The 25,930-nt window shown below is 46.2% G+C and overlaps 31 non-coding genes across 31 annotated transcripts; all 31 read right to left on the bottom strand.

Moving 5' to 3' along the window:
• Nucleotides 1-275: 275 nt before the first annotated feature.
• Nucleotides 276-347, bottom strand: TRNAC-GCA (transfer RNA cysteine (anticodon GCA)). The gene has a single exon. It is a non-coding gene; the product is annotated as a tRNA-Cys (tRNA).
• Nucleotides 348-1,055: 708 nt separating this feature from the next.
• Nucleotides 1,056-1,127, bottom strand: TRNAC-GCA (transfer RNA cysteine (anticodon GCA)). The gene has a single exon. It is a non-coding gene; the product is annotated as a tRNA-Cys (tRNA).
• A 711-nt stretch (nt 1,128-1,838) lies between these two features.
• Nucleotides 1,839-1,910, bottom strand: TRNAC-GCA (transfer RNA cysteine (anticodon GCA)). The gene has a single exon. It is a non-coding gene; the product is annotated as a tRNA-Cys (tRNA).
• Nucleotides 1,911-2,618: 708 nt separating this feature from the next.
• On the bottom strand, nt 2,619-2,690 carry TRNAC-GCA (transfer RNA cysteine (anticodon GCA)). The gene has a single exon. It is a non-coding gene; the product is annotated as a tRNA-Cys (tRNA).
• A 712-nt stretch (nt 2,691-3,402) lies between these two features.
• Nucleotides 3,403-3,474, bottom strand: TRNAC-GCA (transfer RNA cysteine (anticodon GCA)). Its single transcript has one exon. It is a non-coding gene; the product is annotated as a tRNA-Cys (tRNA).
• Nucleotides 3,475-4,966: 1,492 nt separating this feature from the next.
• TRNAC-GCA (transfer RNA cysteine (anticodon GCA)) lies at nt 4,967-5,038 on the bottom strand. The gene has a single exon. It is a non-coding gene; the product is annotated as a tRNA-Cys (tRNA).
• Nucleotides 5,039-5,750: 712 nt separating this feature from the next.
• TRNAC-GCA (transfer RNA cysteine (anticodon GCA)) lies at nt 5,751-5,822 on the bottom strand. The gene has a single exon. It is a non-coding gene; the product is annotated as a tRNA-Cys (tRNA).
• Nucleotides 5,823-6,530: 708 nt separating this feature from the next.
• Nucleotides 6,531-6,602, bottom strand: TRNAC-GCA (transfer RNA cysteine (anticodon GCA)). Its single transcript has one exon. It is a non-coding gene; the product is annotated as a tRNA-Cys (tRNA).
• Nucleotides 6,603-7,314: 712 nt separating this feature from the next.
• TRNAC-GCA (transfer RNA cysteine (anticodon GCA)) lies at nt 7,315-7,386 on the bottom strand. Its single transcript has one exon. It is a non-coding gene; the product is annotated as a tRNA-Cys (tRNA).
• Nucleotides 7,387-8,094: 708 nt separating this feature from the next.
• On the bottom strand, nt 8,095-8,166 carry TRNAC-GCA (transfer RNA cysteine (anticodon GCA)). The gene has a single exon. It is a non-coding gene; the product is annotated as a tRNA-Cys (tRNA).
• Nucleotides 8,167-8,871: 705 nt separating this feature from the next.
• Nucleotides 8,872-8,943, bottom strand: TRNAC-GCA (transfer RNA cysteine (anticodon GCA)). Its single transcript has one exon. It is a non-coding gene; the product is annotated as a tRNA-Cys (tRNA).
• Nucleotides 8,944-9,655: 712 nt separating this feature from the next.
• Nucleotides 9,656-9,727, bottom strand: TRNAC-GCA (transfer RNA cysteine (anticodon GCA)). The gene has a single exon. It is a non-coding gene; the product is annotated as a tRNA-Cys (tRNA).
• Nucleotides 9,728-10,435: 708 nt separating this feature from the next.
• On the bottom strand, nt 10,436-10,507 carry TRNAC-GCA (transfer RNA cysteine (anticodon GCA)). The gene has a single exon. It is a non-coding gene; the product is annotated as a tRNA-Cys (tRNA).
• A 712-nt stretch (nt 10,508-11,219) lies between these two features.
• TRNAC-GCA (transfer RNA cysteine (anticodon GCA)) lies at nt 11,220-11,291 on the bottom strand. The gene has a single exon. It is a non-coding gene; the product is annotated as a tRNA-Cys (tRNA).
• A 708-nt stretch (nt 11,292-11,999) lies between these two features.
• On the bottom strand, nt 12,000-12,071 carry TRNAC-GCA (transfer RNA cysteine (anticodon GCA)). Its single transcript has one exon. It is a non-coding gene; the product is annotated as a tRNA-Cys (tRNA).
• A 712-nt stretch (nt 12,072-12,783) lies between these two features.
• TRNAC-GCA (transfer RNA cysteine (anticodon GCA)) lies at nt 12,784-12,855 on the bottom strand. The gene has a single exon. It is a non-coding gene; the product is annotated as a tRNA-Cys (tRNA).
• A 708-nt stretch (nt 12,856-13,563) lies between these two features.
• Nucleotides 13,564-13,635, bottom strand: TRNAC-GCA (transfer RNA cysteine (anticodon GCA)). The gene has a single exon. It is a non-coding gene; the product is annotated as a tRNA-Cys (tRNA).
• A 711-nt stretch (nt 13,636-14,346) lies between these two features.
• Nucleotides 14,347-14,418, bottom strand: TRNAC-GCA (transfer RNA cysteine (anticodon GCA)). The gene has a single exon. It is a non-coding gene; the product is annotated as a tRNA-Cys (tRNA).
• A 708-nt stretch (nt 14,419-15,126) lies between these two features.
• TRNAC-GCA (transfer RNA cysteine (anticodon GCA)) lies at nt 15,127-15,198 on the bottom strand. Its single transcript has one exon. It is a non-coding gene; the product is annotated as a tRNA-Cys (tRNA).
• Nucleotides 15,199-15,910: 712 nt separating this feature from the next.
• On the bottom strand, nt 15,911-15,982 carry TRNAC-GCA (transfer RNA cysteine (anticodon GCA)). Its single transcript has one exon. It is a non-coding gene; the product is annotated as a tRNA-Cys (tRNA).
• A 1,492-nt stretch (nt 15,983-17,474) lies between these two features.
• On the bottom strand, nt 17,475-17,546 carry TRNAC-GCA (transfer RNA cysteine (anticodon GCA)). Its single transcript has one exon. It is a non-coding gene; the product is annotated as a tRNA-Cys (tRNA).
• A 708-nt stretch (nt 17,547-18,254) lies between these two features.
• Nucleotides 18,255-18,326, bottom strand: TRNAC-GCA (transfer RNA cysteine (anticodon GCA)). Its single transcript has one exon. It is a non-coding gene; the product is annotated as a tRNA-Cys (tRNA).
• A 708-nt stretch (nt 18,327-19,034) lies between these two features.
• Nucleotides 19,035-19,106, bottom strand: TRNAC-GCA (transfer RNA cysteine (anticodon GCA)). The gene has a single exon. It is a non-coding gene; the product is annotated as a tRNA-Cys (tRNA).
• Nucleotides 19,107-19,814: 708 nt separating this feature from the next.
• On the bottom strand, nt 19,815-19,886 carry TRNAC-GCA (transfer RNA cysteine (anticodon GCA)). Its single transcript has one exon. It is a non-coding gene; the product is annotated as a tRNA-Cys (tRNA).
• Nucleotides 19,887-20,594: 708 nt separating this feature from the next.
• TRNAC-GCA (transfer RNA cysteine (anticodon GCA)) lies at nt 20,595-20,666 on the bottom strand. The gene has a single exon. It is a non-coding gene; the product is annotated as a tRNA-Cys (tRNA).
• Nucleotides 20,667-21,378: 712 nt separating this feature from the next.
• Nucleotides 21,379-21,450, bottom strand: TRNAC-GCA (transfer RNA cysteine (anticodon GCA)). Its single transcript has one exon. It is a non-coding gene; the product is annotated as a tRNA-Cys (tRNA).
• A 708-nt stretch (nt 21,451-22,158) lies between these two features.
• On the bottom strand, nt 22,159-22,230 carry TRNAC-GCA (transfer RNA cysteine (anticodon GCA)). The gene has a single exon. It is a non-coding gene; the product is annotated as a tRNA-Cys (tRNA).
• A 712-nt stretch (nt 22,231-22,942) lies between these two features.
• On the bottom strand, nt 22,943-23,014 carry TRNAC-GCA (transfer RNA cysteine (anticodon GCA)). Its single transcript has one exon. It is a non-coding gene; the product is annotated as a tRNA-Cys (tRNA).
• A 708-nt stretch (nt 23,015-23,722) lies between these two features.
• Nucleotides 23,723-23,794, bottom strand: TRNAC-GCA (transfer RNA cysteine (anticodon GCA)). The gene has a single exon. It is a non-coding gene; the product is annotated as a tRNA-Cys (tRNA).
• Nucleotides 23,795-24,506: 712 nt separating this feature from the next.
• TRNAC-GCA (transfer RNA cysteine (anticodon GCA)) lies at nt 24,507-24,579 on the bottom strand. The gene has a single exon. It is a non-coding gene; the product is annotated as a tRNA-Cys (tRNA).
• Nucleotides 24,580-25,287: 708 nt separating this feature from the next.
• On the bottom strand, nt 25,288-25,359 carry TRNAC-GCA (transfer RNA cysteine (anticodon GCA)). The gene has a single exon. It is a non-coding gene; the product is annotated as a tRNA-Cys (tRNA).
• Nucleotides 25,360-25,930: the final 571 nt, after the last annotated feature.

The following is a 25,930-nucleotide window of genomic DNA, read 5'->3' as shown; positions in this document are numbered from 1 at the left end:
AGGGGTGGACAGTGTGTAGCACCCTTGGGTTCTGTAAATACAAATGTTCCTTGATCTCAAGGAGCAGGCAGCAAAAGTGGAGCTAAAACACTAAACGGACACTTTAAAAAGTGCATAATTGCTGTTAGCAATATGTTAACTAGGATGAAACCAGAATACTTTTTGATCATGCATCTTGAAGCGTAAATGTTCACTGATGCCAAGTGTAATTAGAAAAGGAACACATATCTTTGTGAATAAACAATTATTTATTATTAAAATTTAAGAAAAGTCGAAGGGGACACCCGGATTTGAACCAGGGACCTCTTGATCTGCAGTCAAATGCTCTACCACTGAGCTATATCCCCGTGCTTTTCGCGAATCTTCTGATACTTTTCAGGCTGTCGATTCTGCACTGGTCAAGCATTCAACGTTAATGATCCTGGAAGAGACACGTCAGCTGGATTTTGCACTTATGTGAAGGAGAAATGGCGAGCAGCCCTGCCTTGTCCTGGTGACACCCCCTCCAAATCTCTTCAAAGCCACAACACCCAAGCCCTCCTTGCTGACAATCAGGCACTTTGCATAACAAAGAGCAGCTTTAGTGCTCGCTCACAGGGCCGGTGTTGTATGGGGCGGGGTATCCAAGTGAGCGTGGCTCTGGAGATTTCCAAACAATGTATCCCACAAGCTACCATGGGGATGCAGGATAGCATAAAACACCGGGACAACATTTGTTAGGGCTCCTGGGGGCCAATTTCAATCTGAATGTGCCCCGCTTGCTTACAGGTGTGGGGGGTGAGGGGTGGACAGTGTGTAGCACCCTTGGGTTCTGTAAATACAAATGTTCCTTGATCTCAAGGAGCAGGCAGCAAAAGTGGAGCTAAAACACTAAACGGACACTTTAAAAAGTGCATAATTGCTGTTAGCAATATGTTAACTAGGATGAAACCAGAACACTTTTTGATCATGCATCTTGAAGGGTAAATGTTCACTGATGCCAAGTGTAATTAGAAAAGGAACACATATCTTTGTGAATAAACAATTATTTACTATTAAAATTTAAGAAAAGTAGAAGGGGACACCCGGATTTGAACCAGGGACCTCTTGATCTGCAGTCAAATGCTCTACCACTGAGCTATATCCCCGTGCTTTTAGGGAATCTTCTGATACTTTTCAGGCTGTCGATTCTGCGCTGGTCAAGCATTCAACATTAATGATCCTGGAAGAGACACGTCAGCTGGATTTAGCACTTATGTGAAGGAGAAAGGGCGAGCAGCCCTGCCTTGTCCTGGTGACACCCCCTCCAAATCTCTTCAAAGCAGCCACAACGCCCAAGCCCTCCTTGCTGACAATCAGACACTTTGCATAACAAAGAGCAGCTTTAGTGCTCGCTCACAGGGCCGGTGTTGTATGGGGCGGGGTATCCAAGTGAGCGTGGCTCCGGAGATTTCCAAACAATGTATCCCACAAGCTACCATGGGGATGCAGGATAGCATACAACACCGGGACAACATTTGTTAGGGCTCCTGGGGGCCAATTTCAATCTGAATGTGCCCCGCTTGCTTACAGGTGTGGGGGATGAGGGGTGGACAGTGTGTAGCACCCTTGGGTTCTGTAAATACAAATGTTCCTTGATCTCAAGGAGCAGGCAGCAAAAGTGGAGCTAAAACACTAAACGGACACTTTAAAAAGTGCATAATTGCTGTTAGCAATATGTTAACTAGGATGAAACCAGAACACTTTTTGATCATGCATCTTGAAGGGTAAATGTTCACTGATGCCAAGTGTAATTAGAAAAGGAACACATATCTTTGTGAATAAACAATTATTTATTATTAAAATTTAAGAAAAGTAGAAGGGGACACCCGGATTTGAACCAGGGACCTCTTGATCTGCAGTCAAATGCTCTACCACTGAGCTATATCCCCGTGCTTTTAGCGAATCTTCTGATACTTTTCAGCCTGTCGATTCTGCGCTGGTCAAGCATTCAACGTTAATGATCCTGGAAGAGACACGTCAGCTGGATTTTGCACTTATGTGAAGGAGAAAGGGCGAGCAGCCCTGCCTTGTCCTGGTGACACCCCCTCCAAATCTCTTCAAAGCCACAACACCCAAGCCCTCCTTGCTGACAATCAGGCACTTTGCATAACAAAGAGCAGCTTTAGTGCTCGCTCACAGGGCCGGTGTTGTATGGGGCGGGGTATCCAAGTGAGCGTGGCTCCGGAGATTTCCAAACAATGTATCCCACAAGCTACCATGGGGATGCAGGATAGCATACAACACCGGGACAACATTTGTTAGGGCTCCTGGGGGCCAATTTCAATCTGAATGTGCCCCGCTTGCTTACAGGTGTGGGGGGTGAGGGGTGGACAGTGTGTAGCACCCTTGGGTTCTGTAAATACAAATGTTCCTTGATCTCAAGGAGCAGGCAGCAAAAGTGGAGCTAAAACACTAAACGGACACTTTAAAAAGTGCATAATTGCTGTTAGCAATATGTTAACTAGGATGAAACCAGAACACTTTTTGATCATGCATCTTGAAGGGTAAATGTTCACTGATGCCAAGTGTAATTAGAAAAGGAACACATATCTTTGTGAATAAACAATTATTTATTATTAAAATTTAAGAAAAGTAGAAGGGGACACCCGGATTTGAACCAGGGACCTCTTGATCTGCAGTCAAATGCTCTACCACTGAGCTATATCCCCGTGCTTTTAGGGCATCTTCTGATACTTTTCAGGCTGTCGATTCTGCGCTGGTCAAGCATTCAACGTTAATGATCCTGGAAGAGACACGTCAGCTGGATTTTGCACTTATGTGAAGGAGAAAGGGCGAGCAGCCCTGCCTTGTCCTGGTGACATCCCCTCCAAATCTCTTCAAAGCAGCCACAACGCCCAAGCCCTCCTTGCTGACAATCAGGCACTTTGCATAACAAAGAGCGGGTTCAGTGCTCGCACACAGGGCCGGTGTTGTATGGGGCGGGGTATCCAAGTGAGCGTGGCTCCGGAGATTGCCAAACAATGTATCCCACAAGCTACCATGGGTGATGCAGGATAGCGTACAACACTGGGACAACATTTGTTAGGGCTCCTGGGGGCCAATTTCAATCTGAATGTGCCCCGCTTGCTTACAGGTGTGGGGGATGAGGGGTGGACAGTGTGTAGCACCCTTGGGTTCTGTAAATACAAATGTTCCTTGATCTCAAGGAGCAGGCAGCAAAAGTGGAGCTAAAACACTAAACGGACACTTTAAAAAGTGCATAATTGCTGTTAGCAATATGTTAACTAGGATGAAACCAGAACACTTTTTGATCATGCATCTTGAAGGGTAAATGTTCACTGATGCCAAGTGTAATTAGAAAAGGAACACATATCTTTGTGAATAAACAATTATTTATTATTAAAATTTAAGAAAAGTAGAAGGGGACACCCGGATTTGAACCAGGGACTTCTTGATCTGCAGTCAAATGCTCTACCACTGAGCTATATCCCCGTGCTTTTAGCATATCTTCTGATACTTTTCAGCCTGTCGATTCTGCGCTGGTCAAGCATTCAACCTTAATGATCCTGGAAGAGACACGTCAGCTGGATTTTGCACTTATGTGAAGGAGAAAGGGCGAGCAGCCCTGCCTTGTCCTGGTGACACCCCCTCCAAATCTCTTCAAAGCCACAACACCCAAGCCCTCCTTGCTGACAATCAGGCACTTTGCATAACAAAGAGCAGCTTTAGTGCTCGCTCACAGGGCCGGTGTTGTATGGGGCGGGGTATCCAAGTGAGCGTGGCTCCGGAGATTTCCAAACAATGTATCCCACAAGCTACCATGGGGACGCAGGATAGCATACAACACCGGGACAACATTTGTTAGGGCTCCTGGGGGCCAATTTCAATCTGAATGTGCCCCGCTTGCTTACAGGTGTGGGGGGTGAGGGGTGGACAGTGTGTAGCACCCTTGGGTTCTGTAAATACAAATGTTCCTTGATCTCAAGGGGCAGGCAGCAAAAGTGGAGCTAAAACACTAAACGGACACTTTAAAAAGTGCATAATTGCTGTTAGCAATATGTTAACTAGGATGAAACCAGAACACTTTTTGATCATGCATCTTGAAGGGTAAATGTTCACTGATGCCAAGTGTAATTAGAAAAGGAACACATATCTTTGTGAATAAACAATTATTTATTATTAAAATTTAAGAAAAGTAGAAGGGGACACCCGGATTTGAACCACGGACCTCTTGATCTGCAGTCAAATGCTCTACTACTGAGCTATAACCCCGTGCTTTTAGGGAATCTTCTGATACTTTTCAGGCTGTCGATTCTGCGCTGGTCAAGCATTCAACGTTAATGATCCTGGAAGAGACACGTCAGCTGGATTTAGCACTTATGTGAAGGAGAAAGGGCGAGCAGCCCTGCCTTGTCCTGGTGACACCCCCTCCAAATCTCTTCAAAGCAGCCACAACGCCCAAGCCCTCCTTGCTGACAATCAGGCACTTTGCATAACAAAGAGCGGGTTCAGTGCTCGCACACAGGGCCGGTGTTGTATGGGGCGGGGTATCCAAGTGAGCGTGGCTCCGGAGATTGCCAAACAATGTATCCCACAAGCTACCATGGGTGATGCAGGATAGCGTACAACACTGGGACAACATTTGTTAGGGCTCCTGGGGGCCAATTTCAATCTGAATGTGCCCCGCTTGCTTACAGGTGTAGGGGATGAGGGGTGGACAGTGTGTAGCACCCTTGGGTTCTGTAAATACAAATGTTCCTTGATCTCAAGGAGCAGGCAGCAAAAGTGGAGCTAAAACACTAAACGGACACTTTAAAAAGTGCATAATTGCTGTCCGCAAGATGTTAACTAGGATGAAACCAGAACACTTTTTGATCATGCATCTTGAAGCGTAAATGTTCACTGATGCCAAGTGTAATTAGAAAAGGAACACATATCTTTGTGAATAAACAATTATTTATTATTAAAATTTAAGAAAAGTCGAAGGGGACACCCGGATTTGAACCAGGGACCTCTTGATCTGCAGTCAAATGCTCTACCACTGAGCTATATCCCCGTGCTTTTAGGGAATCTTCTGATACTTTTCAGGCTGTCGATTCTGCGCTGGTCAAGCATTCAACGTTAATGATCCTGGAAGAGACACGTCAGCTGGATTTAGCACTTATGTGAAGGAGAAAGGGCGAGCAGCCCTGCCTTGTCCTGGTGACACCCCCTCCAAATCTCTTCAAAGCAGCCACAACGCCCAAGCCCTCCTTGATGACAATCAGGCACTTTGCATAACAAAGAGCGGGTTCAGTGCTCGCACACAGGGCCGGTGTTGTATGGGGCGGGGTATCCAAGTGAGCGTGGCTCCGGAGATTGCCAAACAGTGTATCCCACAAGCTACCATGGGTGATGCAGGATAGCGTACAACACTCGGACAACATTTGTTAGGGCTCCTGGGGGCCAATTTCAATCTGAATGTGCCCCGCTTGCTTACAGGTGTGGGGGATGAGGGGTGGACAGTGTGTAGCACCCTTGGGTTCTGTAAATACAAATGTTCCTTGATCTCAAGGAGCAGGCAGCAAAAGTGGAGCTAAAACACTAAACGGACACTTTAAAAAGTGCATAATTGCTGTCCGCAAGATGTTAACTAGGATGAAACCAGAACACTTTTTGATCATGCATCTTGAAGCGTAAATGTTCACTGATGCCAAGTGTAATTAGAAAAGGAACACATATCTTTGTGAATAAACAATTATTTATTATTAAAATTTAAGAAAAGTAGAAGGGGACACCCGGATTTGAACCAGGGACCTCTTGATCTGCAGTCAAATGCTCTACCACTGAGCTATATCCCCGTGCTTTTAGCGAATCTTCTGATACTTTTCAGGCTGTCGATTCTGCACTGGTCAAGCATTCAACGTTAATGATCCTGGAAGAGACACGTCAGCTGGATTTTGCACTTATGTGAAGGAGAAAGGGCGAGCAGCCCTGCCTTGTCCTGGTGACACCCCCTCCAAATCTCTTCAAAGCCACAACACCCAAGCCCTCCTTGCTGACAATCAGGCACTTTGCATAACAAAGAGCAGCTTTAGTGCTCGCTCACAGGGCCGGTGTTGTATGGGGCGGGGTATCCAAGTGAGCGTGGCTCCGGAGATTTCCAAACAATGTATCCCACAAGCTACCATGGGGATGCAGGATAGCATACAACACTGGGACAACATTTGTTAGGGCTCCTGGGGGCCAATTTCAATCTGAATGTGCCCCGCTTGCTTACAGGTGTGGGGGGTGAGGGGTGGACAGTGTGTAGCACCCTAGGGTTCTGTAAATACAAATGTTCCTTGATCTCAAGGAGCAGGCAGCAAAAGTGGAGCTAAAACACTAAACGGACACTTTAAAAAGTGCATAATTGCTGTTAGCAATATGTTAACTAGGATGAAACCAGAACACTTTTTGATCATGCATCTTGAAGGGTAAATGTTCACTGATGCCAAGTGTAATTAGAAAAGGAACACATATCTTTGTGAATAAACAATTATTTATTATTAAAATTTAAGAAAAGTCGAAGGGGACACCCGGATTTGAACCAGGGACCTCTTGATCTGCAGTCAAATGCTCTACCACTGAGCTATATCCCCGTGCTTTTAGGGAATCTTCTGATACTTTTCAGGCTGTCGATTCTGCGCTGGTCAAGCATTCAACGTTAATGATCCTGGAAGAGACACGTCAGCTGGATTTAGCACTTATGTGAAGGAGAAAGGGCGAGCAGCCCTGCCTTGTCCTGGTGACACCCCCTCCAAATCTCTTCAAAGCAGCCACAACGCCCAAGCACTCCTTGCTGACAATCAGGCACTTTGCATAACAAAGAGCGGGTTCAGTGCTCGCACACAGGGCCGGTGTTGTATGGGGCGGGGTATCCAAGTGAGCGTGGCTCCGGAGATTGCCAAACAATGTATCCCACAAGCTACCATGGGTGATGCAGGATAGCGTACAACACTGGGACAACATTTGTTAGGGCTCCTGGGGGCCAATTTCAATCTGAATGTGCCCCGCTTGCTTACAGGTGTGGGGGATGAGGGGTGGACAGTGTGTAGCACCCTTGGGTTCTGTAAATACAAATGTTCCTTGATCTCAAGGAGCAGGCAGCAAAAGTGGAGCTAAAACACTAAACGGACACTTTAAAAAGTGCATAATTGCTGTCCGCAAGATGTTAACTAGGATGAAACCAGAACACTTTTTGATCATGCATCTTGAAGCGTAAATGTTCACTGATGCCAAGTGTAATTAGAAAAGGAACACATATCTTTGTGAATAAACAATTATTTATTATTAAAATTTAAGAAAAGTGGAAGGGGACACCCGGATTTGAACCAGGGACCTCTTGATCTGCAGTCAAATGCTCTACCACTGAGCTATATCCCCGTGCTTTTAGCGAATCTTCTGATACTTTTCAGGCTGTCGATTCTGCACTGGTCAAGCATTCAACGTTAATGATCCTGGAAGAGACACGTCAGCTGGATTTTGCACTTATGTGAAGGAGAAAGGGCGAGCAGCCCTGCCTTGTCCTGGTGACACCCCCTCCAAATCTCTTCAAAGCCACAACACCCAAGCCCTCCTTGCTGACAATCAGGCACTTTGCATAACAAAGAGCAGCTTTAGTGCTCGCTCACAGGGCCGGTGTTGTATGGGGCGGGGTATCCAAGTGAGCGTGGCTCCGGAGATTTCCAATCAATGTATCCCACAAGCTACCATGGGGATGCAGGATAGCATAAAACACCGTGACAACATTTGTTAGGGCTCCTGGGGGCCAATTTCAATCTGAATGTGCCCCGCTTGCTTACAGGTGTGGGGGGTGAGGGGTGGACAGTGTGTAGCACCCTTGGATTCTGTAAATACAAATGTTCCTTGATCTCAAGGAGCAGGCAGCAAAAGTGGAGCTAAAACACTAAACGGACACTTTAAAAAGTGCATAATTGCTGTTAGCAATATGTTAACTAGGATGAAACCAGAACACTTTTTGATCATGCATCTTGAAGGGTAAATGTTCACTGATGCCAAGTGTAATTAGAAAAGGAACACATATCTTTGTGAATAAACAATTATTTATTATTAAAATTTAAGAAAAGTAGAAGGGGACACCCGGATTTGAACCAGGGACCTCTTGATCTGCAGTCAAATGCTCTACCACTGAGCTATATCCCCGTGCTTTTAGGGAATCTTCTGATACTTTTCAGGCTGACGATTCTGCGCTGGTCAAGCATTCAACTTTAATGATCCTGGAAGAGACACGTCAGCTGGATTTAGCACTTATGTGAAGGAGAAAGGGTGAGCAGCCCTGCCTTGTCCTGGTGACACCCCCTCCAAATCTCTTCAAAGCAGCCACAACGCCCAAGCCCTCCTTGCTGACAATCAGGCACTTTGCATAACAAAGAGCGGGTTCAGTGCTCGCACACAGGGCCGGTGTTGTATGGGGCGGGGTATCCAAGTGAGCGTGGCTCCGGAGATTGCCAAACAATGTATCCCACAAGCTACCATGGGTGATGCAGGATAGCGTACAACACTGGGACAACATTTGTTAGGGCTCCTGGGGGCCAATTTCAATCTGAATGTGCCCCGCTTGCTTACAGGTGTGGGGGATGAGGGGTGGACAGCACCCTTGGGTTCTGTAAATACAAATGTTCCTTGATCTCAAGGAGCAGGCAGCAAAAGTGGAGCTAAAACACTAAACGGACACTTTAAAAAGTGCATAATTGCTGTCCGCAAGATGTTAACTAGGATGAAACCAGAACACTTTTTGATCATGCATCTTGAAGCGTAAATGTTCACTGATGCCAAGTGTAATTAGAAAAGGAACACATATCTTTGTGAATAAACAATTATTTATTATTAAAATTTAAGAAAAGTCGAAGGGGACACCCGGATTTGAACCAGGGACCTCTTGATCTGCAGTCAAATGCTCTACCACTGAGCTATATCCCCGTGCTTTTAGGGAATCTTCTGATACTTTTCAGGCTGTCGATTCTGCGCTGGTCAAGCATTCAACGTTAATGATCCTGGAAGAGACACGTCAGCTGGATTTAGCACTTATGTGAAGGAGAAAGGGCGAGCAGCCCTGCCTTGTCCTGGTGACACCCCCTCCAAATCTCTTCAAAGCAGCCACAACGCCCAAGCCCTCCTTGATGACAATCAGGCACTTTGCATAACAAAGAGCGGGTTCAGTGCTCGCACACAGGGCCGGTGTTGTATGGGGCGGGGTATCCAAGTGAGCGTGGCTCCGGAGATTGCCAAACAGTGTATCCCACAAGCTACCATGGGTGATGCAGGATAGCGTACAACACTCGGACAACATTTGTTAGGGCTCCTGGGGGCCAATTTCAATCTGAATGTGCCCCGCTTGCTTACAGGTGTGGGGGATGAGGGGTGGACAGTGTGTAGCACCCTTGGGTTCTGTAAATACAAATGTTCCTTGATCTCAAGGAGCAGGCAGCAAAAGTGGAGCTAAAACACTAAACGGACACTTTAAAAAGTGCATAATTGCTGTCCGCAAGATGTTAACTAGGATGAAACCAGAACACTTTTTGATCATGCATCTTGAAGCGTAAATGTTCACTGATGCCAAGTGTAATTAGAAAAGGAACACATATCTTTGTGAATAAACAATTATTTATTATTAAAATTTAAGAAAAGTAGAAGGGGACACCCGAATTTGAACCAGGGACCTCTTGATCTGCAGTCAAATGCTCTACCACTGAGCTATATCCCCGTGCTTTTAGCGAATCTTCTGATACTTTTCAGGCTGTCGATTCTGCACTGGTCAAGCATTCAACGTTAATGATCCTGGAAGAGACACGTCAGCTGGATTTTGCACTTATGTGAAGGAGAAAGGGCGAGCAGCCCTGCCTTGTCCTGGTGACACCCCCTCCAAATCTCTTCAAAGCCACAACACCCAAGCCCTCCTTGCTGACAATCAGGCACTTTGCATAACAAAGAGCAGCTTTAGTGCTCGCTCACAGGGCCGGTGTTGTATGGGGCGGGGTATCCAAGTGAGCGTGGCTCCGGAGATTTCCAAACAATGTATCCCACAAGCTACCATGGGGATGCAGGATAGCATACAACACCGGGACAACATTTGTTAGGGCTCCTGGGGGCCAATTTCAATCTGAATGTGCCCCGCTTGCTTACAGGTGTGGGGGGTGAGGGGTGGACAGTGTGTAGCACCCTAGGGTTCTGTAAATACAAATGTTCCTTGATCTCAAGGAGCAGGCAGCAAAAGTGGAGCTAAAACACTAAACGGACACTTTAAAAAGTGCATAATTGCTGTTAGCAATATGTTAACTAGGATGAAACCAGAACACTTTTTGATCATGCATCTTGAAGGGTAAATGTTCACTGATGCCAAGTGTAATTAGAAAAGGAACACATATCTTTGTGAATAAACAATTATTTATTATTAAAATTTAAGAAAAGTCGAAGGGGACACCCGGATTTGAACCAGGGACCTCTTGATCTGCAGTCAAATGCTCTACCACTGAGCTATATCCCCGTGCTTTTAGGGAATCTTCTGATACTTTTCAGGCTGTCGATTCTGCACTGGTCAAGCATTCAACGTTAATGATCCTGGAAGAGACACGTCAGCTGGATTTAGCACTTATGTGAAGGAGAAAGGGCGAGCAGCCCTGCCTTGTCCTGGTGACACCCCCTCCAAATCTCTTCAAAGCAGCCACAACGCCCAAGCACTCCTTGCTGACAATCAGGCACTTTGCATAACAAAGAGCGGGTTCAGTGCTCGCACACAGGGCCGGTGTTGTATGGGGCGGGGTATCCAAGTGAGCGTGGCTCCGGAGATTGCCAAACAATGTATCCCACAAGCTACCATGGGTGATGCAGGATAGCGTACAACACTGGGACAACATTTGTTAGGGCTCCTGGGGGCCAATTTCAATCTGAATGTGCCCCGCTTGCTTACAGGTGTGGGGGATGAGGGGTGGACAGTGTGTAGCACCCTTGGGTTCTGTAAATACAAATGTTCCTTGATCTCAAGGAGCAGGCAGCAAAAGTGGAGCTAAAACACTAAACGGACACTTTAAAAAGTGCATAATTGCTGTCCGCAAGATGTTAACTAGGATGAAACCAGAACACTTTTTGATCATGCATCTTGAAGCGTAAATGTTCACTGATGCCAAGTGTAATTAGAAAAGGAACACATATCTTTGTGAATAAACAATTATTTATTATTAAAATTTAAGAAAAGTGGAAGGGGACACTCGGATTTGAACCAGGGACCTCTTGATCTGCAGTCAAATGCTCTACCACTGAGCTATATCCCCGTCCTTTTAGCGAATCTTCTGATACTTTTCAGGCTGTCGATTCTGCGCTGGTCAAGCATTCAACGTTAATGATCCTGGAAGAGACACGTCAGCTGGATTTTGCACTTATGTGAAGGAGAAAGGGCGAGCAGCCCTGCCTTGTCCTGGTGACACCCCCTCCAAATCTCTTCAAAGCCACAACACCCAAGCCCTCCTTGCTGACAATCAGGCACTTTGCATAACAAAGAGCAGCTTTAGTGCTCGCTCACAGGGCCGGTGTTGTATGGGGCGGGGTATCCAAGTGAGCGTGGCTCCGGAGATTTCCAAACAATGTATCCCACAAGCTACCATGGGGATGCAGGATAGCATACAACACCGGGACAACATTTGTTAGGGCTCCTGGGGGCCAATTTCAATCTGAATGTGCCCCGCTTGCTTACAGGTGTGGGGGGTGATGGGTGGACAGTGTGTAGCACCCTTGGGTTCTGTAAATACAAATGTTCCTTGATCTCAAGGAGCAGCCAGCAAAAGTGGAGCTAAAACACTAAACGGACACTTTAAAAAGTGCATAATTGCTGTTAGCAATATGTTAACTAGGATGAAACCAGAACACTTTTTGATCATGCATCTTGAAGGGTAAATGTTCACTGATGCCAAGTGTAATTAGAAAAGGAACACATATCTTTGTGAATAAACAATTATTTATTATTAAAATTTAAGAAAAGTAGAAGGGGACACCCGGATTTGAACCAGGGACCTCTTGATCTGCAGTCAAATGCTCTACTACTGAGCTATAACCCCGTGCTTTTAGGGAATCTTCTGATACTTTTCAGGCTGTCGATTCTGCGCTGGTCAAGCATTCAACGTTAATGATCCTGGAAGAGACACGTCAGCTGGATTTAGCACTTATGTGAAGGAGAAAGGGCGAGCAGCCCTGCCTTGTCCTGGTGACACCCCCTCCAAATCTCTTCAAAGCAGCCACAACGCCCAAGCCCTCCTTGCTGACAATCAGGCACTTTGCATAACAAAGAGCGGGTTCAGTGCTCGCACACAGGGCCGGTGTTGTATGGGGCGGGGTATCCAAGTGAGCTTGGCTCCGGAGATTGCCAAACAATGTATCCCACAAGCTACCATGGGTGATGCAGGATAGCGTACAACACTGGGACAACATTTGTTAGGGCTCCTGGGGGCCAATTTCAATCTGAATGTGCCCCGCTTGCTTACAGGTGTGGGGGATGAGGGGTGGACAGTGTGTAGCACCCTTGGGTTCTGTAAATACAAATGTTCCTTGATCTCAAGGAGCAGGCAGCAAAAGTGGAGCTAAAACACTAAACGGACACTTTAAAAAGTGCATAATTGCTGTTAGCAATATGTTAACTAGGATGAAACCAGAATACTTTTTGATCATGCATCTTGAAGCGTAAATGTTCACTGATGCCAAGTGTAATTAGAAAAGGAACACATATCTTTGTGAATAAACAATTATTTATTATTAAAATTTAAGAAAAGTCGAAGGGGACACCCGGATTTGAACCAGGGACCTCTTGATCTGCAGTCAAATGCTCTACCACTGAGCTATATCCCCGTGCTTTTCGCGAATCTTCTGATACTTTTCAGGCTGTCGATTCTGCACTGGTCAAGCATTCAACGTTAATGATCCTGGAAGAGACACGTCAGCTGGATTTTGCACTTATGTGAAGGAGAAATGGCGAGCAGCCCTGCCTTGTCCTGGTGACACCCCCTCCAAATCTCTTCAAAGCCACAACACCCAAGCCCTCCTTGCTGACAATCAGGCACTTTGCATAACAAAGAGCAGCTTTAGTGCTCGCTCACAGGGCCGGTGTTGTATGGGGCGGGGTATCCAAGTGAGCGTGGCTCTGGAGATTTCCAAACAATGTATCCCACAAGCTACCATGGGGATGCAGGATAGCATAAAACACCGGGACAACATTTGTTAGGGCTCCTGGGGGCCAATTTCAATCTGAATGTGCCCCGCTTGCTTACAGGTGTGGGGGGTGAGGGGTGGACAGTGTGTAGCACCCTTGGGTTCTGTAAATACAAATGTTCCTTGATCTCAAGGAGCAGGCAGCAAAAGTGGAGCTAAAACACTAAACGGACACTTTAAAAAGTGCATAATTGCTGTTAGCAATATGTTAACTAGGATGAAACCAGAACACTTTTTGATCATGCATCTTGAAGGGTAAATGTTCACTGATGCCAAGTGTAATTAGAAAAGGAACACATATCTTTGTGAATAAACAATTATTTACTATTAAAATTTAAGAAAAGTAGAAGGGGACACCCGGATTTGAACCAGGGACCTCTTGATCTGCAGTCAAATGCTCTACCACTGAGCTATATCCCCGTGCTTTTAGGGAATCTTCTGATACTTTTCAGGCTGTCGATTCTGCGCTGGTCAAGCATTCAACATTAATGATCCTGGAAGAGACACGTCAGCTGGATTTAGCACTTATGTGAAGGAGAAAGGGCGAGCAGCCCTGCCTTGTCCTGGTGACACCCCCTCCAAATCTCTTCAAAGCAGCCACAACGCCCAAGCCCTCCTTGCTGACAATCAGACACTTTGCATAACAAAGAGCAGCTTTAGTGCTCGCTCACAGGGCCGGTGTTGTATGGGGCGGGGTATCCAAGTGAGCGTGGCTCCGGAGATTTCCAAACAATGTATCCCACAAGCTACCATGGGGATGCAGGATAGCATACAACACCGGGACAACATTTGTTAGGGCTCCTGGGGGCCAATTTCAATCTGAATGTGCCCCGCTTGCTTACAGGTGTGGGGGATGAGGGGTGGACAGTGTGTAGCACCCTTGGGTTCTGTAAATACAAATGTTCCTTGATCTCAAGGAGCAGGCAGCAAAAGTGGAGCTAAAACACTAAACGGACACTTTAAAAAGTGCATAATTGCTGTTAGCAATATGTTAACTAGGATGAAACCAGAACACTTTTTGATCATGCATCTTGAAGGGTAAATGTTCACTGATGCCAAGTGTAATTAGAAAAGGAACACATATCTTTGTGAATAAACAATTATTTATTATTAAAATTTAAGAAAAGTAGAAGGGGACACCCGGATTTGAACCAGGGACCTCTTGATCTGCAGTCAAATGCTCTACCACTGAGCTATATCCCCGTGCTTTTAGCGAATCTTCTGATACTTTTCAGCCTGTCGATTCTGCGCTGGTCAAGCATTCAACGTTAATGATCCTGGAAGAGACACGTCAGCTGGATTTTGCACTTATGTGAAGGAGAAAGGGCGAGCAGCCCTGCCTTGTCCTGGTGACACCCCCTCCAAATCTCTTCAAAGCCACAACACCCAAGCCCTCCTTGCTGACAATCAGGCACTTTGCATAACAAAGAGCAGCTTTAGTGCTCGCTCACAGGGCCGGTGTTGTATGGGGCGGGGTATCCAAGTGAGCGTGGCTCCGGAGATTTCCAAACAATGTATCCCACAAGCTACCATGGGGATGCAGGATAGCATACAACACCGGGACAACATTTGTTAGGGCTCCTGGGGGCCAATTTCAATCTGAATGTGCCCCGCTTGCTTACAGGTGTGGGGGGTGAGGGGTGGACAGTGTGTAGCACCCTTGGGTTCTGTAAATACAAATGTTCCTTGATCTCAAGGAGCAGGCAGCAAAAGTGGAGCTAAAACACTAAACGGACACTTTAAAAAGTGCATAATTGCTGTTAGCAATATGTTAACTAGGATGAAACCAGAACACTTTTTGATCATGCATCTTGAAGGATAAATGTTCACTGATGCCAAGTGTAATTAGAAAAGGAACACATATCTTTGTGAATAAACAATTATTTATTATTAAAATTTAAGAAAAGTAGAAGGGGACACCCGGATTTGAACCAGGGACCTCTTGATCTGCAGTCAAATGCTCTACCACTGAGCTATATCCCCGTGCTTTTAGGGCATCTTCTGATACTTTTCAGGCTGTCGATTCTGCGCTGGTCAAGCATTCAACGTTAATGATCCTGGAAGAGACACGTCAGCTGGATTTTGCACTTATGTGAAGGAGAAAGGGCGAGCAGCCCTGCCTTGTCCTGGTGACATCCCCTCCAAATCTCTTCAAAGCAGCCACAACGCCCAAGCCCTCCTTGCTGACAATCAGGCACTTTGCATAACAAAGAGCGGGTTCAGTGCTCGCACACAGGGCCGGTGTTGTATGGGGCGGGGTATCCAAGTGAGCGTGGCTCCGGAGATTGCCAAACAATGTATCCCACAAGCTACCATGGGTGATGCAGGATAGCGTACAACACTGGGACAACATTTGTTAGGGCTCCTGGGGGCCAATTTCAATCTGAATGTGCCCCGCTTGCTTACAGGTGTGGGGGATGAGGGGTGGACAGTGTGTAGCACCCTTGGGTTCTGTAAATACAAATGTTCCTTGATCTCAAGGAGCAGGCAGCAAAAGTGGAGCTAAAACACTAAACGGACACTTTAAAAAGTGCATAATTGCTGTTAGCAATATGTTAACTAGGATGAAACCAGAACACTTTTTGATCATGCATCTTGAAGGGTAAATGTTCACTGATGCCAAGTGTAATTAGAAAAGGAACACATATCTTTGTGAATAAACAATTATTTATTATTAAAATTTAAGAAAAGTAGAAGGGGACACCCGGATTTGAACCAGGGACTTCTTGATCTGCAGTCAAATGCTCTACCACTGAGCTATATCCCCGTGCTTTTAGCATATCTTCTGATACTTTTCAGCCTGTCGATTCTGCGCTGGTCAAGCATTCAACCTTAATGATCCTGGAAGAGACACGTCAGCTGGATTTTGCACTTATGTGAAGGAGAAAGGGCGAGCAGCCCTGCCTTGTCCTGGTGACACCCCCTCCAAATCTCTTCAAAGCCACAACACCCAAGCCCTCCTTGCTGACAATCAGGCACTTTGCATAACAAAGAGCAGCTTTAGTGCTAGCTCACAGGGCCGGTGTTGTATGGGGCGGGGTATCCAAGTGAGCGTGGCTCCGGAGATTTCCAAACAATGTATCCCACAAGCTACCATGGGGACGCAGGATAGCATACAACACCGGGACAACATTTGTTAGGGCTCCTGGGGGCCAATTTCAATCTGAATGTGCCCCGCTTGCTTACAGGTGTGGGGGGTGAGGGGTGGACAGTGTGTAGCACCCTTGGGTTCTGTAAATACAAATGTTCCTTGATCTCAAGGGGCAGGCAGCAAAAGTGGAGCTAAAACACTAAACGGACACTTTAAAAAGTGCATAATTGCTGTTAGCAATATGTTAACTAGGATGAAACCAGAACACTTTTTGATCATGCATCTTGAAGGGTAAATGTTCACTGATGCCAAGTGTAATTAGAAAAGGAACACATATCTTTGTGAATAAACAATTATTTATTATTAAAATTTAAGAAAAGTAGAAGGGGACACCCGGATTTGAACCACGGACCTCTTGATCTGCAGTCAAATGCTCTACTACTGAGCTATAACCCCGTGCTTTTAGGGAATCTTCTGATACTTTTCAGGCTGTCGATTCTGCGCTGGTCAAGCATTCAACGTTAATGATCCTGGAAGAGACACGTCAGCTGGATTTAGCACTTATGTGAAGGAGAAAGGGCGAGCAGCCCTGCCTTGTCCTGGTGACACCCCCTCCAAATCTCTTCAAAGCAGCCACAACGCCCAAGCCCTCCTTGCTGACAATCAGGCACTTTGCATAACAAAGAGCGGGTTCAGTGCTCGCACACAGGGCCGGTGTTGTATGGGGCGGGGTATCCAAGTGAGCGTGGCTCCGGAGATTGCCAAACAATGTATCCCACAAGCTACCATGGGTGATGCAGGATAGCGTACAACACTGGGACAACATTTGTTAGGGCTCCTGGGGGCCAATTTCAATCTGAATGTGCCCCGCTTGCTTACAGGTGTGGGGGATGAGGGGTGGACAGTGTGTAGCACCCTTGGGTTCTGTAAATACAAATGTTCCTTGATCTCAAGGAGCAGGCAGCAAAAGTGGAGCTAAAACACTAAACGGACACTTTAAAAAGTGCATAATTGCTGTTAGCAATATGTTAACTAGGATGAAACCAGAATACTTTTTGATCATGCATCTTGAAGCGTAAATGTTCACTGATGCCAAGTGTAATTAGAAAAGGAACACATATCTTTGTGAATAAACAATTATTTATTATTAAAATTTAAGAAAAGTCGAAGGGGACACCCGGATTTGAACCAGGGACCTCTTGATCTGCAGTCAAATGCTCTACCACTGAGCTATATCCCCGTGCTTTTCGCGAATCTTCTGATACTTTTCAGGCTGTCGATTCTGCACTGGTCAAGCATTCAACGTTAATGATCCTGGAAGAGACACGTCAGCTGGATTTTGCACTTATGTGAAGGAGAAAGGGCGAGCAGCCCTGCCTTGTCCTGGTGACACCCCCTCCAAATCTCTTCAAAGCCACAACACCCAAGCCCTCCTTGCTGACAATCAGGCACTTTGCATAACAAAGAGCAGCTTTAGTGCTCGCTCACAGGGCCGGTGTTGTATGGGGCGGGGTATCCAAGTGAGCGTGGCTCCGGAGATTTCCAAACAATGTATCCCACAAGCTACCATGGGGATGCAGGATAGCATAAAACACCGGGACAACATTTGTTAGGGCTCCTGGGGGCCAATTTCAATCTGAATGTGCCCCGCTTGCTTACAGGTGTGGGGGGTGAGGGGTGGACAGTGTGTAGCACCCTTGGGTTCTGTAAATACAAATGTTCCTTGATCTCAAGGAGCAGGCAGCAAAAGTGGAGCTAAAACACTAAACGGACACTTTAAAAAGTGCATAATTGCTGTTAGCAATATGTTAACTAGGATGAAACCAGAACACTTTTTGATCATGCATCTTGAAGGGTAAATGTTCACTGATGCCAAGTGTAATTAGAAAAGGAACACATATCTTTGTGAATAAACAATTATTTACTATTAAAATTTAAGAAAAGTAGAAGGGGACACCCGGATTCGAACCAGGGACCTCTTGATCTGCAGTCAAATACTCTACCACTGAGCTATATCCCCGTGCTTTTAGGGCATCTTCTGATACTTTTCAGGCTGTCGATTCTGCGCTGGTCAAGCATTCAACGTTAATGATCCTGGAAGAGACACGTCAGCTGGATTTTGCACTTATGTGAAGGAGAAAGGGCGAGCAGCCCTGCCTTGTCCTGGTGACATCCCCTCCAAATCTCTTCAAAGCCACAACACCCAAGCCCTCCTTGCTGACAATCAGGCACTTTGCATAACAAAGAGCAGCTTTAGTGCTCGCTCACAGGGCCGGTGTTGTATGGGGCGGGGTATCCAAGTGAGCGTGGCTTCGGAGATTTCCAAACAATGTATCCCACAAGCTACCATGGGGATGCAGGATAGCATACAACACCGGGACAACATTTGTTAGGGCTCCTGGGGGCCAATTTCAATCTGAATGTGCCCCGCTTGCTTACAGGTGTGGGGGGTGAGGGGTGGACAGTGTGTAGCACCCTTGGGTTCTGTAAATACAAATGTTCCTTGATCTCAAGGAGCAGGCAGCAAAAGTGGAGCTAAAACACTAAACGGACACTTTAAAAAGTGCATAATTGCTGTTAGCAATATGTTAACTAGGATGAAACCAGAACACTTTTTGATCATGCATCTTGAAGGGTAAATGTTCACTGATGCCAAGTGTAATTAGAAAAGGAACACATATCTTTGTGAATAAACAATTATTTATTATTAAAATTTAAGAAAAGTAGAAGGGGACACCCGGATTTGAACCAGGGACTTCTTGATCTGCAGTCAAATGCTCTACCACTGAGCTATATCCCCGTGCTTTTAGCGAATCTTCTGATACTTTTCAGCCTGTCGATTCTGCGCTGGTCAAGCATTCAACGTTAATGATCCTGGAAGAGACACGTCAGCTGGATTTTGCACTTATGTGAAGGAGAAAGGGCGAGCAGCCCTGCCTTGTCCTGGTGACACCCCCTCCAAATCTCTTCAAAGCCACAACACCCAAGCCCTCCTTGCTGACAATCAGGCACTTTGCATAACAAAGAGCAGCTTTAGTGCTCGCTCACAGGGCCGGTGTTGTATGGGGCGGGGTATCCAAGTGAGCGTGGCTTCGGAGATTTCCAAACAATGTATCCCACAAGCTACCATGGGGATGCAGGATAGCATACAACACCGGGACAACATTTGTTAGGGCTCCTGGGGGCCAATTTCAATCTGAATGTGCCCCGCTTGCTTACAGGTGTGGGGGGTGAGGGGTGGACAGTGTGTAGCACCCTTGGGTTCTGTAAATACAAATGTTCCTTGATCTCAAGGAGCAGGCAGCAAAAGTGGAGCTAAAACACTAAACGGACACTTTAAAAAGTGCATAATTGCTGTCCGCAAGATGTTAACTAGGATGAAACCAGAACACTTTTTGATCATGCATCTTGAAGCGTAAATGTTCACTGATGCCAAGTGTAATTAGAAAAGGAACACATATCTTTGTGAATAAACAATTATTTATTATTAAAATTTAAGAAAAGTCGAAGGGGACACCCGGATTTGAACCAGGGACCTCTTGATCTGCAGTCAAATGCTCTACCACTGAGCTATATCCCCGTGCTTTTAGCGAATCTTCTGATACTTTTCAGGCTGTCGATTCTGCGCTGGTCAAGCATTCAACGTTAATGATCCTGGAAGAGACACGTCAGCTGGATTTAGCACTTATGTGAAGGAGAAAGGGCGAGCAGCCCTGCCTTGTCCTGGTGACACCCCCTCCAAATCTCTTCAAAGCCACAACACCCAAGCCCTCCTTGCTGACAATCAGGCACTTTGCATAACAAAGAGCAGCTTTAGTGCTCGCTCACAGGGCCGGTGTTGTATGGGGCGGGGTATCCAAGTGAGCGTGGCTCCGGAGATTTCCAAACAATGTATCCCACAAGCTACCATGGGGATGCAGGATAGCATAAAACACCGGGACAACATTTGTTAGGGCTCCTGGGGGCCAATTTCAATCTGAATGTGCCCCGCTTCCTTACAGGTGTGGGGGACGAGGGGTGGACAGTGTGTAGCACCCTTGGGTTCTGTAAATACAAATGTTCCTTGATCTCAAGGAGCAGGCAGCAAAAGTGGAGCTAAAACACTAAACGGACACTTTAAAAAGTGCATAATTGCTGTTAGCAATATGTTAACTAGGATGAAACCAGAACACTTTTTGATCATGCATCTTGAAGGGTAAATGTTCACTGATGCCAAGTGTAATTAGAAAAGGAACACATATCTTTGTGAATAAACAATTATTTATTATTAAAATTTAAGAAAAGTAGAAGGGGACACCCGGATTTGAACCAGGGACCTCTTGATCTGCAGTCAAATGCTATACCACTGAGCTATATCCCCGTGCTTTTAGGGAATCTTCTGATACTTTTCAGGCTGTCGATTCTGCGCTGGTCAAGCATTCAACATTAATGATCCTGGAAGAGACACGTCAGCTGGATTTAGCACTTATGTGAAGGAGAAAGGGCAAGCAGCCCTGCCTTGTCCTGGTGACACCCCCTCCAAATCTCTTCAAAGCAGCCACAACGCCCAAGCCCTCCTTGCTGACAATCAGGCACTTTGCATAACAAAGAGCGGGTTCAGTGCTCGCACACAGGGCCGGTGTTGTATGGGGCGGGGTATCCAAGTGAGCGTGGCTCCAGAGATTGCCAAACAGTGTATCCCACAAGCTACCATGGGTGATGCAGGATAGCGTACAACACTGGGACAACATTTGTTAGGGCTCCTGGGGGCCAATTTCAATCTGAATGTGCCCCGCTTGCTTACAGGTGTGGGGGATGAGGGGTGGAAAGTGTGTAGCACCCTTGGGTTCTGTAAATACAAATGTTCCTTGATCTCAAGGAGCAGGCAGCAAAAGTGGAGCTAAAACACTAAACGGACACTTTAAAAAGTGCATAATTGCTGTCCGCAAGATGTTAACTAGGATGAAACCAGAACACTTTTTGATCATGCATCTTGAAGCGTAAATGTTCACTGATGCCAAGTGTAATTAGAAAAGGAACACATATCTTTGTGAATAAACAATTATTTATTATTAAAATTTAAGAAAAGTCGAAGGGGACACCCGGATTTGAACCAGGGACCTCTTGATCTGCAGTCAAATGCTCTACCACTGAGCTATATCCCCGTGCTTTTAGCGAATCTTCTGATACTTTTCAGGCTGTCGATTCTGCGCTGGTCAAGCATTCAACGTTAATGATCCTGGAAGAGACACGTCAGCTGGATTTAGCACTTATGTGAAGGAGAAAGGGCGAGCAGCCCTGCCTTGTCCTGGTGACACCCCCTCCAAATCTCTTCAAAGCCACAACACCCAAGCCCTCCTTGCTGACAATCAGGCACTTTGCATAACAAAGAGCAGCTTTAGTGCTCGCTCACAGGGCCGGTGTTGTATGGGGCGGGGTATCCAAGTGAGCGTGGCTCCGGAGATTTCCAAACAATGTATCCCACAAGCTACCATGGGGATGCAGGATAGCATACAACACCGGGACAACATTTGTTAGGGCTCCTGGGGGCCAATTTCAATCTGAATGTGCCCCGCTTGCTTACAGGTGTGGGGGGTGAGGGGTGGACAGTGTGTAGCACCCTTGGGTTCTGTAAATACAAATGTTCCTTGATCTCAAGGAGCAGGCAGCAAAAGTGGAGCTAAAACACTAAACGGACACTTTAAAAAGTGCATAATTGCTGTTAGCAATATGTTAACTAGGATGAAACCAGAACACTTTTTGATCATGCATCTTGAAGGGTAAATGTTCACTGATGCCAAGTGTAATTAGAAAAGGAACACATATCTTTGTGAATAAACAATTATTTATTATTAAAATTTAAGAAAAGTAGAAGGGGACACCCGGATTTGAACCAGGGACCTCTTGATCTGCAGTCAAATGCTCTACCACTGAGCTATATCCCCGTGATTTTAGGGAATCTTCTGATACTTTTCAGGCTGTCGATTCTGCTCTGGTCAAGCATTCAACGTTAATGATCCTGGAAGAGACACGTCAGCTGGATTTAGCACTTATGTGAAGGAGAAAGGGCGAGCAGCCCTGCCTTGTCCTGGTGACACCCCCTCCAAATCTCTTCAAAGCAGCCACAACGCCCAAGCCCTCCTTGCTGACAATCAGGCACTTTGCACAACAAAGAGCGGGTTCAGTGCTCGCACACAGGGCCGGTGTTGTATGGGGCGGGGTATCCAAGTGAGCGTGGCTCCGGAGATTGCCAAACAATGTATCCCACAAGCTACCATGGGTGATGCAGGATAGCGTACAACACTGGGACAACATTTGTTAGGGCTCCTGGGGGCCAATTTCAATCTGAATGTGCCCCGCTTCCTTACAGGTGTGGGGGACGAGGGGTGGACAGTGTGTAGCACCCTTGGGTTCTGTAAATACAAATGTTCCTTGATCTCAAGGAGCAGGCAGCAAAAGTGGAGCTAAAACACTAAACGGACACTTTAAAAAGTGCATAATTGCTGTCCGCAAGATGTTAACTAGGATGAAACCAGAACACTTTTTGATCATGCATCTTGAAGCGTAAATGTTCACTGATGCCAAGTGTAATTAGAAAAGGAACACATATCTTTGTGAATAAACAATTATTTATTATTAAAATTTAAGAAAAGTCGAAGGGGACACCCGGATTTGAACCAGGGACCTCTTGATCTGCAGTCAAATGCTCTACCACTGAACTATATCCCCGTGCTTTTAGCGGATCTTCTGATACTTTTCAGGCTGTCGATTCTGCACTGGTCAAGCATTCAACGTTAATGATCCTGGAAGAGACACGTCAGCTGGATTTTGCACTTATGTGAAGGAGAAAGGGCGAGCAGCCCTGCCTTGTCCTGGTGACACCCGCTCCAAATCTCTTCAAAGCCACAACACCCAAGCCCTCCTTGCTGACAATCAGGCACTTTGCATAACAAAGAGCAGCTTTAGTGCTCGCTCACAGGGCCGGTGTTGTATGGGGCGGGGTATCCAAGTGAGCGTGGCTCCGGAGATTTCCAAACAATGTATCCCACAAGCTACCATGGGGATGCAGGATAGCATACAACACCGGGACAACATTTGTTAGGGCTCCTGGGGGCCAATTTCAATCTGAATGTGCCCCGCTTGCTTACAGGTGTGGGGGGTGAGGGGTGGACAGTGTGTAGCACCCTTGGGTTCTGTAAATACAAATGTTCCTTGATCTCAAGGAGCAGGCAGCAAAAGTGGAGCTAAAACACTAAACGGACACTTTAAAAAGTGCATAATTGCTGTTAGCAATATGTTAACTAGGATGAAACCAGAACACTTTTTGATCATGCATCTTGAAGGGTAAATGTTCACTGATGCCAAGTGTAATTAGAAAAGGAACACATATCTTTGTGAATAAACAATTATTTATTATTAAAATTTAAGAAAAGTAGAAGGGGACACCCGGATTTGAACCAGGGACCTCTTGATCTGCAGTCAAATGCTCTACCACTGAGCTATATCCCCGTGATTTTAGGGAATCTTCTGATACTTTTCAGGCTGTCGATTCTGCTCTGGTCAAGCATTCAACGTTAATGATCCTGGAAGAGACACGTCAGCTGGATTTAGCACTTATGTGAAGGAGAAAGGGCGAGCAGCCCTGCCTTGTCCTGGTGACACCCCCTCCAAATCTCTTCAAAGCAGCCACAACGCCCAAGCCCTCCTTCCTGACAATCAGGCACTTTGCATAACAAAGAGCGGGTTCAGTGCTCGCACACAGGGCCGGTGTTGTATGGGGCGGGGTATCCAAGTGAGCGTGGCTCCGGAGATTGCCAAACAATGTATCCCACAAGCTACCATGGGTGATGCAGGATAGCTTACAACACTGGGACAACATTTGTTAGGGCTCCTGGGGGCCAATTTCAATCTGAATGTGCCCCGCTTGCTTACAGGTGTGGGGGATGAGGGGTGGACAGTGTGTAGCACCCTTGGGTTCTGTAAATACAAATGTTCCTTGATCTCAAGGAGCAGGCAGCAAAAGTGGAGCTAAAACACTAAACGGACACTTTAAAAAGTGCATAATTGCTGTCCGCAAGATGTTAACTAGGATGAAACCAGAACACTTTTTGATCATGCATCTTGAAGCGTAAATGTTCACTGATGCCAAGTGTAATTAGAAAAGGAACACATATCTTTGTGAATAAACAATTATTTATTATTAAAATTTAAGAAAAGTCGAAGGGGACACCCGGATTTGAACCAGGGAACCTCTTGATCTGCAGTCAAATGCTCTACCACTGAGCTATATCCCCGTGCTTTTAGCGAATCTTCTGATACTTTTCAGGCTGTCGATTCTGCACTGGTCAAGCATTCAACGTTAATGATCCTGGAAGAGACACGTCAGCTGGATTTTGCACTTATGTGAAGGAGAAAGGGCGAGCAGCCCTGCCTTGTCCTGGTGACACCCCCTCCAAATCTCTTCAAAGCCACAACACCCAAGCCCTCCTTGCTGACAATCAGGCACTTTGCATAACAAAGAGCAGCTTTAGTGCTCGCTCACAGGGCCGGTGTTGTATGGGGCGGGGTATCCAAGTGAGCGTGGCTCCGGAGATTTCCAAACAATGTATCCCACAAGCTACCATGGGGATGCAGGATAGCATAAAACACCGGGACAACATTTGTTAGGGCTCCTGGGGGCCAATTTCAATCTGAATGTGCCCCGTTTGCTTACAGGTGTGGGGGGTGAGGGGTGGACAGTGTGTAGCACCCTTGGGTTCTGTAAATACAAATGTTCCTTGATCTCAAGGAGCAGGCAGCAAAAGTGGAGCTAAAACACTAAACGGACACTTTAAAAAGTGCATAATTGCTGTTAGCAATATGTTAACTAGGATGAAACCAGAACACTTTTTGATCATGCATCTTGAAGGGTAAATGTTCACTGATGCCAAGTGTAATTAGAAAAGGAACACATATCTTTGTGAATAAACAATTATTTATTATTAAAATTTAAGAAAAGTAGAAGGGGACACCCGGATTTGACCCAGGGACCTCTTGATCTGCAGTCAAATGCTCTACCACTGAGCTATATCCCCGTGCTTTTAGGGAATCTTCTGATACTTTTCAGGCTGTCGATTCTGCGCTGGTCAAGCATTCAACATTAATGATCCTGGAAGAGACACGTCAGCTGGATTTAGCACTTATGTGAAGGAGAAAGGGCAAGCAGCCCTGCCTTGTCCTGGTGACACCCCCTCCAAATCTCTTCAAAGCAGCCACAACGCCCAAGCCCTCCTTGCTGACAATCAGGCACTTTGCATAACAAAGAGCGGGTTCAGTGCTCGCACACAGGGCCGGTGTTGTATGGGGCGGGGTATCCAAGTGAGCGTGGCTCCAGAGATTTACAAACAATGTATCCCACAAGCTACCATGGGGATGCAGGATAGCATACAACACCGGGACAACATTTGTTAGGGCTCCTGGGGGCCAATTTCAATCTGAATGTGCCCCGCTTGCTTACAGGTGTGGGGGGTGAGGGGTGGACAGTGTGTAGCACCCTTGGGTTCTGTAAATACAAATGTTCCTTGATCTCAAGGAGCAGGCAGCAAAAGTGGAGCTAAAACACTAAACGGACACTTTAAAAAGTGCATAATTGCTGTCCGCAAGATG

This window comes from Ambystoma mexicanum, chromosome 1p (genome assembly GCF_040938575.1).
Source record: "Ambystoma mexicanum isolate Mex_15411 chromosome 1p, UKY_AmexF1_1, whole genome shotgun sequence".
In the NCBI taxonomy this organism is placed as follows: Eukaryota; Metazoa; Chordata; class Amphibia; order Caudata; family Ambystomatidae; genus Ambystoma; species Ambystoma mexicanum.
The sequence above is the reverse complement of the archived record's forward strand: the minus strand, read 5'-3'. Positions and strand labels throughout refer to the sequence as shown.